We start from the raw sequence: 14,442 nt of genomic DNA, 5'->3' as shown, positions 1-14,442 counted from the left end.
ATATTTTTATACACGAATTATAATTGTGTCTTCAAAGCTTGTGTTTTTGACGAAATTTGCCGATACATTCAAGGTTAGTACTGCAATCATTTAAATATAGACACTAATTAACTAGCTTGATATATTTTAATATGCACTGTTATTATTTAATTCCTGACGAATCGATTAAATTTTATATATTAAAAAAACGCTGCGTTTTGCTGTATTTTTCAATTATTTGATTTTTGGTGTAAATAATAAAACTAGGAGGGATATTGTTAGCTAAGATTCATCCCATCCATTTATATACTTTAAGTACAGACAACAAAAACTAAAGAAATGTGTCTATACATTAGGTAAACAATAAAATCTAAAAAGAATACATTCTTGCAACTTTCGTGTTGCATGAAATTGCATAATTTAAGCATTTATGTTGTCCACATTAACAGCGCGGGCATATTACTAGAAGTATTTTACGTTATTTATAATATTTCTCCAAAGTAAACTTATATAACCTTTATAAATAATTATTCCTAAACTATTTTCAAATTGTCTGAACTAGAGTAAGTTGCAGGAGGCAGCAGCTTTCAAATAAAAAAGTATCATCAAAATCGGTGCATCCCGTCGAAAGTTTTGAGGCTACAAAGCCCAATAAAAACATCCCCCTTCTTTAAATTTAAGTTTTAGTTTTATAGCATTGAAATGCTTTATAAATGAGAAATTTTGAAAGAATAGAAAAAATTTGATCACGAGGCGGGATTCGAATCAGCGTCTCTTGCCTAACCGTAGCACCCCCTCTTAGTTGAAAATCGGTTGATGAGATCTATATATGGGAAGGTAAATGAATAAATAATTATCATATATTTATTTTAATAACAAAAAAATTGTGTTTTATTTTCACACATGACAGAATTGTCAGCATACGAATAAAAACACGAGGAAAACAGAGTAGGTAACAAGTTATTATAAAGATGAAAACAATTATAATAATTTGCCTCGTAATCTTATCTTCAAGTGTGATTATCCAAGGAAAGTAAATGCCAGTAAGTTTTCCATTATAACAGCTTTTGATAACAAGCGATAAGTGCAATGTCACAATTAATCTATAAACAAACAAGGGCTATGTTTTCAACCGACTTCAAAATAAGGAGGTTATCTTTTCGATTGTATTTATTTGCGTTTGTCACCTAATACTGTTAATATAGAGGTGTCTTAATATTTTAAAGAATATTCGTTTATATCACTGAATTGTTCACATTTATTAAAACAAATAAATAATACTTTCATTCAATTAGTAGTTTCAATGCGGACATTGACCTAATATAATCAACAATGAATGAAACAGAAAATTTAAAAACACCTCACTTATACACTATATAACTATATACAAAGGCCGGTTATCGTAAAAACAGTAAGTCAAATGCATTCTAATATTTTCATTCCTAAGGATATTTCTCTACTTGTGTTAATTTCGAAAAACCGGCGAATTAAACCGGAATCTCGATGTTTGTGAAACTAGAGCATTCCATGACTTATTAAATAGACCACAAGTTATTTATCTATCTACGTAGATATTCCCAGTTCGATAATATAAAAGATTGATCTTATCTAAATGGTCAAGAAGATATTTCAAAATATAGACAATTTTATCTCCTTTTAGTCGTAATATTTACGACATCTCATGAAACTTGAGTGGATTGTATTTTGATAAAGTTTATCTATTAGGAGGGCTATATTGAACCCACGTATTGTCACATGCATGACAAAATAAACAATAATCTCTGAGTACTTTGAGAAATTTCAATGCAAAAGTCAACCTAAAACAAGTATGAATAATTAGTTAATATTGACACTAATTGTCTTTGAGCAATTAAATACCGATAGGCCAAGGGCTTAGGTAAATTAATAGTATGATTTACTATAACGACTCGTGTCGCAATATCATGCGAAGATAAATCAACTTTGTTTAAAAAATTTGATTGATACTATGTTTTCTACGAATATAAGTCGTTCAGATATATCTAATTTTCAAATACATTAGAGTTGTTTCCTATTTCGTATTATTAAGCCGCTACATTTATTCACAATGGAAACTAATCGAACGCGATTTCAAACGTTCAAATTTCGAACACTCGAATCATTCGTTCGCTGTACAAACCACAACCATAGAGCACAAAATCGCGCGGCTCATGTCACTACCGCGCAGTATTGGACGGATTTAACCGGTTCGCAAGAGTCGGTTCGCGATTCGAAAAAACGCCCGTGGCCGTTGATTTTCGAGGTCGTAACCCAATTGGGGACCACTCTTTGTACACTTTCTCCGGAGCGTGACGCGCCCAGACTTCATTTCACCAGTAGTACACAGGTGCGATAAGACGACAAGTCGGAAGCAGATTTCGCGTGCATGCTATTTCGTTCACACCTTAAATATTTCGTATAATTTATGTTAAGACGTGGTTAGAATGTTAAACCAGAAATTTGTATGGACTCCGTTTGTGACCACCATGAGAACTTCTTAAAAACTTATACAACATGTTACGTTTAATCTTTTATGGTATAAAAGTTCTTTTATTATTAACCAATATTCAAAAACATCCCTTATTATTTTACACATTAATATAATCTAAAATTTCTCATTCTCATCAAATGTATCACTACACATTTTCTCGCATTCGGAATAGAGAGTGCAAAAACTGCCTATTTCATTCAATTTAAGTGAGCTATCTTTGTTAACATTTCAGTAATCGTACGCAAATGTATTATATTAGATTCAAAAGCAACCGATACAGGTACCAAAATCTTTAACTATAAAAGTACTCTAAAGAAACAATATAGAAGGCCACAACCTCGCCGGTTGCGAATCTGTGAATGACATCAATAATGCAATTGTACCCTATTATTATATGTCAGGTATGCGCTTTGTACATATCTATTTGTGTATAAGGTTTAAAATATTTTACGGTTTTATTTTTTTTCAGCCTCAGACTTTTAACTAGAGTGTCTTTTAATTCATATGTTTGTTTACCAACTTACGTGCACAAAACTTAGCATAATCCACTTATTTCATGTTTTATTCAAAAATACTTTATGAGTGCTACACTATAGTCATTCAATAGTTCATTCGTTCACCGAAGTTTCACTTCGAAAAATCTTACGTATATGAGATTCGACGTTTTTATCAAACTTTTAATTAACCGACTTTCCATTTTAGTAGCAAAATGTGTACTTTACGTTATCGCGTTTCGCCAAAATAAACAGATACCCACTGATAAAAATAAAATCAACTTTCGCAGCGAGATAAAATCATGAAGCAATTTAACACTTTAATTTGCATTTAAATAGTTAAGTAGGTTTGTAATTCGTTTTCAATTATTATTTTAAAATTGTTTAATGTTTTTAATTAATACCATAAACATGAAAATTTTGTGAGGGTGGACGACATATGCATGTGTTTGTTGCTCTTTCATGTGAAACCCACTGAACGGATTTCAATTATACTTCGCAGTAGTTTTGCTTATGTACTAGAATAAAACATACTATAATAACTATAGAAATACTTGCATTTGTCGTGGATGCGTCTGCGTGAAACCGCAGTGCGCACTTAGTTTGGTTTTCGTATTCATGTAGAAATTAGAAGGTTCAGCAATTTTTTTATGCCAGAACATCCTAGTCACCACCACCAGCTTTGTGAAACATTGTAAGATATATACTCAGACCTACCGAATGCGCAAAAATGTCATTAAAATTATTCTAAAAATTAATTGCTTATAGCGAGTGCGACATATGCCAAAGAAACTTTTGGGGAGGCCTATGTCCAACAGTGGACGTCCTAAAAGGCTGCAATGAGAACGAGACAGTGCGACTCGCTAATTTTGTATTCAATAACGAAATTCGAAAATAAAGCTCAATTGATAACACGAGATTTTAATCTATTAATAATTGCTTAGCAACATATTATCACGTATTTACCAACATCAGAAATTGAGGTAAACTTGAGATGAGACATTGTACCTTGTTAATAGTGGATTATAGATGCTAATAGGTCTGATCAACTCCGAATCTTTCTTGAAACGCACAATATAAGTTGTTTTAAATTATTCACTGGGTGTTTCCCGCGGCTTCACTCGCGTGGTAAAGAAGCCTATATGCTTATCCGGGCTATAATCTATCTCTTGTATATTTCATACTAGCTGCGCCTCGCGGTTTCACCCGCGTAAGTCCGGAGCCCGTAGGAATGTCGGGATAAAAAGTTGCCTATATGTTATTCCAGTTGTCCAACTTTCTACGTACCAAATTTTTATTGCAATCGATGCAGCAGTTTTTAATAAATTTGTCGAATTTTATAATATCATCATCATAATAATATTATGATGATGATATTATAAAATCATATTATGACTAGCTATCAAGTTTTTTGCCGATTCTTCTCGGTAAAAGCGAAATTTCGAATTGGTGGCATGTAGTTTAAAATATATATAATAACTAGCGGTCCGCCCCGGCTTCGCCCGTGGTACATATATAGCCTAGAATTTTTCAAATCGAACCAATAGTTCCTGAGATTAGCGCGTACAAACATATAATATATTAATAATATTAGTATAGATAAAATAACAATTCGTAAATACAATATGTATATGTAATGAAACTTCCTTTTAGAAGCCAGTTATAAACAAACATACCTATCACCAAAAGCACATTATCAGAACAGGAACCTCTTCACTGTTACTGTGAGTATGTCAGTATAGGCGCAAAAACCTCTATGCCCTTAAGGACGCCACTTAATGTCTTACTCAAACCTTTTTATTCTCATGAACTTTTACCAAGTGTGCACTTGTGAAAGAGATGTTCATCTCAAGAATGAAAGCAACCTGCAACTACTCGTATGTATCTATCCAATACTCAACTGATTCTGTGATAACCACTTCACTTTAGCAGCAGATGTTTGCAATCTCAAGCGTCTTATTGATAGCTTATCGGGGGGACAAAAATTAAGATTTTGAAATAATTATTGCGTGTAACTGAAAAGCTATGATGTTATGTTATTATGTATGTATTATTATGTATATGTATATTATGTATATATGAGTTTTGAATTCTAAATTATTTCATAATGTATTAGTTTAATTCTACACATGAGTTTTTTTAATAAATAACACTAAATTACAATTATAATGTATTGCCTTTAAATTAAACTCAAACTACCTTTAAATTCAACTCAAACTCGAAGCATTTATTCATTCAACTAGACTACTCATAGAAGCACTTTTGAATCGTCATATAACACAGTTACAGAAGAGTCGGCAAGAAACTCTGTAAAAATCTCATTCCATTTCCATGATTTTGTCGAATATTGCATATCCACGCCACTATCAGAGAAATATTATTGACTACCTTTACGCCCGCGTAGAATTCGCTTATATCGCGCGACATAATAAGGAGTTATATACGGTTTGTTATTTTCCACGTTTAGTTCCATCTTCATACCAATGAACGATTTTGATGAAACAAGTTTCATCAAAATCGGTTTGATAATAACGAACTTTCATACAAACTTTCATCCCCTCCTTCAACCCTTTCTACCTTTTTTTCGCGATAAAAAGTATCCTATGTCCTTTCCCAAGTTAAGTTCTCTCTTCATACCAAATTTTATCAAAATCGGTCCAGTGGTTTAGGCGTGAAAGCGTCACAGACAGACAGAGTTACTTTCGCATTTATAATATTAGTAGGGATTATGGTATAAAACGTTCATCGATTTTATGATACTTTACATATCTTCATTCTATTGACCATCTCAATGCATTTGACCCCCAAATAGTCCGTTAGTTAACAACGGTTTCAAAACTTTATATTTTAATAATAAATACATGAACTAAATTGGCTAAACGGTGACGAAACTTTGAGATCACTGTGCTGAGTAAATACGACGAAATAAATGTATGAAAAGAATTCGAAACAATATTAAATTACGTCATCTATTTATCATCTTTATGTATGGATGTTGGATTATCTTCGGAATTTTCGATTGCCGCCAATTAATGTATTTATCGATAGATAGTATTTTATTAATCTAATCATGATGTTATATCAATAAAATTTCTTGAAGCCATACAAATTTGTCTATATGTTTATTTTATAAGGTAGGGTTACAAATTTTGTTTATTTTATTTGAGTACTGATCCAATCATAAACATTTCATTATTAAAAAGCTGTATAGGAATTCAGGAGTGACATGAGATGAGACAGAAAAACAGACAGAATTACTATCGCATTCATATATTAGTAGGGATTATTGTCTTAAAACCATATTCACTCTCCATTCAACCAAGCCAGAACATAGAATAAACCATAAACAAAAGATTTATCTCACATCTTCCCGGAAACTGCAAAACGTGTGATATTTCTCGGCCATTTATCTCTGGCTGATAACGTATATTTCGACGCTTTATGTTGTTTTGTAATGTACCTTTAGCATAGTTTCTCACAACCATTCTATTATTTGTAGGTTACTAGATAAGCAAAAGATCGGACATGATAGCGTGTTACTCGTTCACAGAGCTACCAATTTCCACTAGATTCTTCTATTTCGTCACTGTAGAACCTCAAGAGTAATTACATGTTTCATTATGTGATCTTAAAACTCAGATAGCGTGTTACTCGTTCACAGAGCTACCAATTTCTACTAGATTCTTCTATTTCGTCACTGTAGACCTCAAGAGTAATAACATGTTTTATTAGATTTGTGATCTTAAAACTCAAGTAGTTTCTAAGTGAATTAAACTTACAGACCACATTATTAGAATATATATTTCTTTAATAAAAGTATACAGACACTAAAATGCTCGACACAAAATAATAACAAACAGTCACTTCAAATAACTAACGGATATTCCATTCACGAGGTTCTATTCGTTAAAATACATGACAATATTCGTTGAAAGCAATCAGTTATAAATATATTACTGCTTGTGTTACAAGCAATGATACACCCTGTCTATAAAAAGCGTCTATGTATACTAAAACGCTTATTGTCTAGAAACAACGTATTCTATACTTGGAAGTTGAGGACAAAGAAGGACTGCAAGTTTTTCTCACACAAGTCGCAATTTAAAATGCATTACTGCGTCCGTAGCAAGTTCTGATACACTACAACACATTACAACATCAATGTACGTAACATTTATAGATATAATCGTTCATAGATACAAACTGCTGAGGTGTTTGTGTGTGATCTCTATGAACTTTTGCTTGCCCAAGATTTCAACAAGACTGAGTCACATAGGACATTACTGTATAAGGACATCTGATTCATTGTGTTTTAAAGTTATTCTCAGAGAAATGTTGTAGTAATTGTGCTATGTCACGTAAGGTACAGTGAATTCATAACAGATATTTTTAAAAATGCAATAATTTATCGATATTTTTGACTAACATAATAGGTTGCTAATTCTGGGCTCATAAGTTTTATTTACCTGCTTGTGTCATAATGACCAGACTTACTGAGAACTATTTACGACAATGGCAATATAAGGAAAATCAATACGTAATACAGAGATACATGTATAAAAATCCAATTATTGATCGCAGCCTTCCAAACACATTTTCATAGCTAATCGCATTTAATCTACCCAAATCCAATGAGGTACAAAAAGCGACCATAACTCACATTAACAAGGCGCATTTTCCAACACTCCTACCGCGTTTACATTATTTTAGGTAGCATTACAGATAAGATAGTGTATGCTTTCCTCATATAATAACGTATTCTGCAAAAATACATTGTCCAAGAGAACCAAGGCTACAGAAACGCGCGAACAAAGAAATGAATCATTGCAACGAGGGTTGAAACTGGGTTTACCCGGTTGCATGTCAATTGTTAATTTGTTAAATGAAACGTATACAAATACCACACAAATACTTAACGTTTTGTATTCGGTATCAGTGACATTAATATGTCAAATACAGGATAATCCTGGTAATGCCTGATGCATCACAATATTTAGATTTACCTACTGAGAAAATGGGAAAAAAAATTCCTATCAAAAACAAAAAGAATCACGCCAAATGGCTGAAAACTCACTCAGATATCGAGTTAAAAATATAAAAAAACTACACTCGTATTGGGATTTGGGAACCTTCATGGTTTTTCGGACGTCGTTCAAAAACTGTTTAAAGAGCCGTATTTAAATATGATATTTAATAATAATAAAAAACAGGCAACAGTAATTCCCCAATTGCTCCGTTTCCAAAGAATATTCTAAAACAACAGACATTCGAACAAAGGTCGTTAATTCTCTTCAGCTGTTACCTTCTATTGTTGGCATTCTTACTTCAAGACAACGTGAAACCCATGAAGATACGCATTACTGTTGTATATTCAGCTGGCGATATTGATTTGCTTCAAGTTACAAATTTTGTGACAGATATAGAAAGGCATATAAACTTGTGTATTTTATGGTGCTATTAAATCCTTTATTAAAACTTAAGAGATTGCTGTAGGTCTATACATAAAATTGGAGCGTCTATTTGTTATTTTATAATACTAAATACATTAGCCGCTAATGTACATTAATTATTAATTAGCAATGTCTAAATATGAGCGGAAAAATACTTAAGAAATCGTCCTTAACATAACATAGACGAACATTTCAGGCGAAATACTTAAAGTGAAATACCATAGCTGTCAACTTCGTGACTGACGTAATACCTTTATCAGTTCTATGGTACAGGAAATGTGTTATCGCGCTACTGTTTTATTGTCAATTTACTCTAACATATTCATTACATATAGTGTTTATATCTCCCCTGTTTTTATACAAAAGCACTGTTAATAAATTAAAAGGCGAACATAACTATGTGACACTCGGAATTACTCCTGAAAAGAAATAAAGATTAGATTTTATTAAGTAGATATACAAATAAACATTTATTGGACTCATTTATTGAAACAAAAGTAAACATACTTAAAAGAAAACCAAAAAAAAACTCTCTAATACTCAACAAAATTGTCTCACTTGCTCGTCTATTGCGTTTAAAAACATTTTAATCCTGGTTATCCTAATCAGAATAATTAAACAACTCATAAATTTATTGTATTGCCAACTAACCTTAATAAGTGTATAAAGTTTTGAATTGAATCTGTCCCTTTAAAGTGCGTCAAAATCGAGTCTAAAGGAAAAAAGAGAATCTTATATAAGCGTGTTAAAAAATAAAGTCAAATGTTATGAATCAAGTTACATATGGAGGCAGCTGTTCACCTCAAATATGCTTAATTTACTGATACCAACTCAATCTTCCATACGCATCAAAGCAATTTTGAAGTTTCCACAAATGAGTTACCATCATCATCATCATCAGCCCATACACGTTCCCACTGCTGGGACACAAGCCTCCTATGAGGGTTCCGGCCATAATCCCCACGCTGGCCAAGTGCGGGTTGGCAGATGTCACATGTCGTCGAACTTTTGATTCTTGGACATGCCGGTTTCCTCACGATGTTTTCCTTCACCGTTTTTAGCAGTGGTTATGTTATCCACATGTGCAGATAAATTGAAAAATCAATTTATTTCCTGCACGCTCGCCCGTTCTCGAACCCCGACTCATCGATTTTTGAAATCCGAGGTCCTCACCACTGAGCCACCACTGTTTTTTTTAATGAGGTACCAATGGAGATAAAACGCATGATGCTCTCTCAGGTACCAAACACTCACGATGACTCCATCCAGTTATAAGTATTGTAACTGTCATATACATAAAACCTTCGAAATAGCCTCCACAGAAGGCAGTGTAAGTCGTGTCGGTATATTGCGCAAGCGTCGTGATCGTTTCAGCCCTGAATGTGTCTCGTGTGGCCCAATTTTTGATTCATTGGTTTGCGTAGGTCTAAATATATTATTCGATGGAGATTTAGCAACATTTCTATATAGTTTTTACTTAATTGTTATATAAATCTATACTAAAATAATATAAAGTTTGAACACGCTAATCTAAGAAACTATTAGACCGATTTCAGAAATTCTCTCACGGTTGGATACTTACCCTGAGTGTATATATATACCACAGAGGAAGCCGGTGCGAACCGCTAGTATTTTATACAGAATTATACAGAAATGCGTTATGCATATGCTATAATAGAAATCAGTCGTTGTACTTTGTTTTTATTCTGACTAGAATAGATTTTGCAGCAAATGGCGACATCAATTCGTACTAGGTACTCCTTATGAGAGACTAGCTGCGCCCCGCGGTTTCACCCGCGTAGTTCACTTCCCGTAGGAATATGGGGATAAAAAGTCGCCTATATGTTATATTATTCCAGTTGTCCAGCTGTCTACGTACCAAATTTCATTGCAATCGGTTCAGTAGTTTTTGCGTGAAAGAGTAACAAACACACACATCCTTACAAACTTTCGCATTTATAATATTACTAGTAGGATTTTCATAGTTAAAAGGATATGTAAAAGGTTATACAGAGTAGACTATTTCGCAGTTCCTCCAACTGATAAGAATAACGTGTACCTACTTTGATTTGGCAAGGCGACAGAATGATAACAGTATTTATTACCTTAAAAAGTACATAAATAATGAAGATTATATGGGTGTGATAACATATTTACTAGTAAGTGTTAAAGTAGTTTAAGGTTACTGATTTTTTAACCAACTTGAAAAATGAACAGTTATCTTTTAAACTTTGGTATTAAATTCTCGGTGCAATATATTTTAACAGTGTATTTACTAGGTGGTGCAAACCTAAGTCGCACATCGGCTATTCGGACTGTTGATAGATTTTTAACTGACTTGAAAAAAAGTAGTTTTGTGTTCGTCTGTTTTTTTTATTGGATACTAGCTGCGCCCCGAGGTTTCACCCGCGTATGTCTGTATACCGTTGGAACATCGGGATAAAAGTTGCCTTTATGTTATTTCAGTTGTCCAGCTGATCTACGTACGAAATTTCATTATAATCGGTTCAGTAGTTTTTGCGTGAAAGAGTAACAAACACACACATCCTTACAAACTTTCGCATTTATAATATTAGTAGGATAGTAGGATTAATAGGATATGCGTAGTATTTTCAATAACATAACTTGACCTTGTCTTTGTCCGATTTCTGAGTCAGCTGAAACTGATATGGGTGTTAAATAATAGATTATAGATACTGCACTATGAAGGGCACTTGGTATTTGCTATAGAGTATAGAGCTCTCTATGGCTGTTACAAATCGCTTGATAAGCGTATAAGGATAATAATCTATATTTGATATTACTTGTGTTGGTTATTGAAATTAAAATTTCCTTTGGTTATTAATGTAAATAATGAGAAAATTAAGTGCAACTGCAAAAAATGGTTACCCATCTAATTTATAACCGTGCCGACTCTTTTTGCCTGTTTTTTACTATTTAGGGCGGCAAGAGAAACACAACATTGATGAAAATTTTAACCGTCTTACTTTCAGGATTCATGAAATACAGACTGGTGATTGACAAACGGACAGACAGACAGACAGATGGACAGCGAAGTCTCGAGTAATAGTGTCCCTTATTGTTTTACCCTTTGTACCCTAACGACCCTAAAGAGAACAAGTTAAGATTTAATTACGTATTATTCTAGCTGTGTTAAAGAGGTCACAAAAATTAGAAATTTGCATAACGCAGAAAAGCAATCTCGCCTCGAAACATCGATTCAAACCATAGACATTAAATTATACGGAACAATTGCTTGTACAAATTGTTTTAGGTATCCGGAACCGAACAGGAAACTCTAACTAGGCGTAGTTGTTTTGAACCAGTTATTTAATGAAATGTGACGTAATCTATACTAATATAGCTGAAGTGTTTGAACGCGCCAATCTCAGGAACTACTGGTCCGATTTGAAAAATTCTTTCAGTGTTAGATAGCTAATTCTACAAAAATGATGCGAAAACGAGCTAACCTCAAACAAATAAGCGCCCGGCTTCGTCCGTGGTACATATATAGCCCATGTCACTCAGTGAAGTTGCAACTATCTAATAGTGAAAGAATTTACATCGGTCCAGTAGTTCTTCTGTGAAGACATGACAAACATACATCTTTGCTCCATTTAATATTAGTAAGACAACGCACATGCGTTCCGAAATATTCTAATAGTGATTTATCATTCAATGTACGAGGCACAAAAATGCGAAGCATGCCGGCCGGGGCACAGGTAGAGGACCCGCGGACTGGTTTACGTGCACTTTTTCATCCGTTGTCGGTTAGGCGGTTCATTTAGCTCAATAGATACCCTTTGTGGACCTTTTGTCATGTGAGTATGCGAAATTCTAATGCCCCACGAATATTGAAAATACGAAACCACTGAACAGAGTTGGATGAAATTTCGGTGAGAGATCTTTTGTGAACCGAGATATGGATAGTTTATATCCTGAATCCGGCAGGAACTATGTGCGGAGTAGCTTTTTCTATGACAACGCGCGCAAAGCCGCAGGCGGAAAGCTAGTGACTAATAAACCGAGGATCTAAATTATACTTAAATAAAAATGAATCGCCAAATATGTTGCTAAGCGTTAAACTCACTTACCTGGTATATAACTGTTAGTGAACCTAAAATAAATAAAAATAAAAAATTAACTCGAAAACGGCTCAACCAATTCGAATATTTTTAAACGTTTTTATTAAGGCACAGGGAAGGTTTTTGCATCAAGAAAATGTACCACAGGTGAAGCCGGGGCGTACTGCTAGTTTAATAATAAAAACAAACACTATAACGTGTCGTCTTTATCTTTAATATATTTAAATTTCTTTCTTTGATGAGACGTTATCTCTCGATTTATACATACTACCCGCCCGTCCAGTCTTCGTCTTTGCAAATGCAGCGTTCTAATAGCGAAAGTAGTTACTCCATGAAAACATCACAAACATACATACAAAAACACAACTATAGATTGCCAGATACAAATAAATCGATTCTAAATTGAAAACTCGTCAAATAGACATGAAAGACATTTACGAAATATTTCCCGTTATTCGCCAGCTCAATTGATAACAACCGGTTTAGTGAATTTATAAATTTCATCGAGAAAGTTCGAGCGTAAAGATTTCTCAATATTTCACATTTGATTAATCAATTTCATTGCGATAGATATGAATGGCATTTAATTTCCTCTATAAATGAGTTGATTTATAAATGTGGGATACTAAAAATTTTACTTGATTTATCTCCCAACGTTTCTTATAAACAATGGAAATAAAATAAAAAGAGAACTTAAAATTTATTTTAAGATAGACAGTTCAAATTTTAATTTCAAATATGAAACTAACACGCACCTATTTTTATAACCTTACAAAGATATGTTATTGTATGTATATTTCTAATGTTTTCACACAAAAACCACAGAACCGATTTCAAAAATTCTTTCACAATTACAAAGCTGCATCATCACAGAGTGACAAATGCTGTAGATATGTACCACGGACAAAACCAGAGCCAACAGCTAGAAAATAAAAAATATGATCTATTTACCTACACATACTAAGATTCACCAACCTTCCGCACCAACAACTAAAACTCAAACGGCAATCTAAATTGTCTAGAATTCTAGAACCAACAATATAACTTAACCACTCTTTAAACGTTAAAGAGAATGCCTATACCCATATTAGCCTCTAACGGCTAGACCCACCATCTCGATGCATTGTTCAAACATTAAAAGCACCCATTACCCGCACATAGCAACCGGATGTCCATAAAAGAAAGGGGCCAAACGATTATGGCAACACCAACGTGCCTTTGCTAATTCTAATAATGGACAATGTGTTGGAAATATTGATATATATTATAATATTCATATATCCTTCGCGTATTATCTTTCACTCGAGCCATATAGGTGCTTATTTCTAAGCTATAAAATGTTATTGAAATGTTAATGAATGAATCTTCACAAATCGTACGGATTGCACATGAAACTTCCATTTTAATTAAATATTTGTAAAAAATCAATTAAATACTATAAATATGTGTAAACCTGTTCTATTTCTTGTATCTATTTTATATTAATTAATTAAAAAGAAATCCATTAATCGATGATTTGTGCATTCGTAATTTTTCGCGCTACCTTTTCTCAGATATTTAAACGAAATTTGAATCATTTATTATCTGTATTATAGTACACTTTCTGCGCCCCGCGGTTTCACCCACGTAAGTCTGTATCCCGTAGGAATATCGGGATAAAAAAGTTGCCTATATGTTATTCCAATTGTCCAGCTGTCTACGTACCAAATTTCATTGCAATCGGTTCAGTAGTTTCTGCGTGAAAGAGTAACAAACACACACACACATCCTTACAAACTTTCGCATTTATAATATTAGTAGGAATAGTAGAAGTAGGATAAGTCATAGCCGGTTTAGAAATTTATATATTCTGCTAGTTTTCGGCCTGCGACTTCGTCTGCGTAGTTAAAGGAAAACATAAACATTTCCGGGGTATTAAAATTATT

Source organism: Zerene cesonia, chromosome 11 (assembly GCF_012273895.1).
Source record: "Zerene cesonia ecotype Mississippi chromosome 11, Zerene_cesonia_1.1, whole genome shotgun sequence".
NCBI lineage: Eukaryota > Metazoa > Arthropoda > Insecta > Lepidoptera > Pieridae > Zerene > Zerene cesonia.
Note: the sequence above shows the minus strand (reverse complement) of the source record.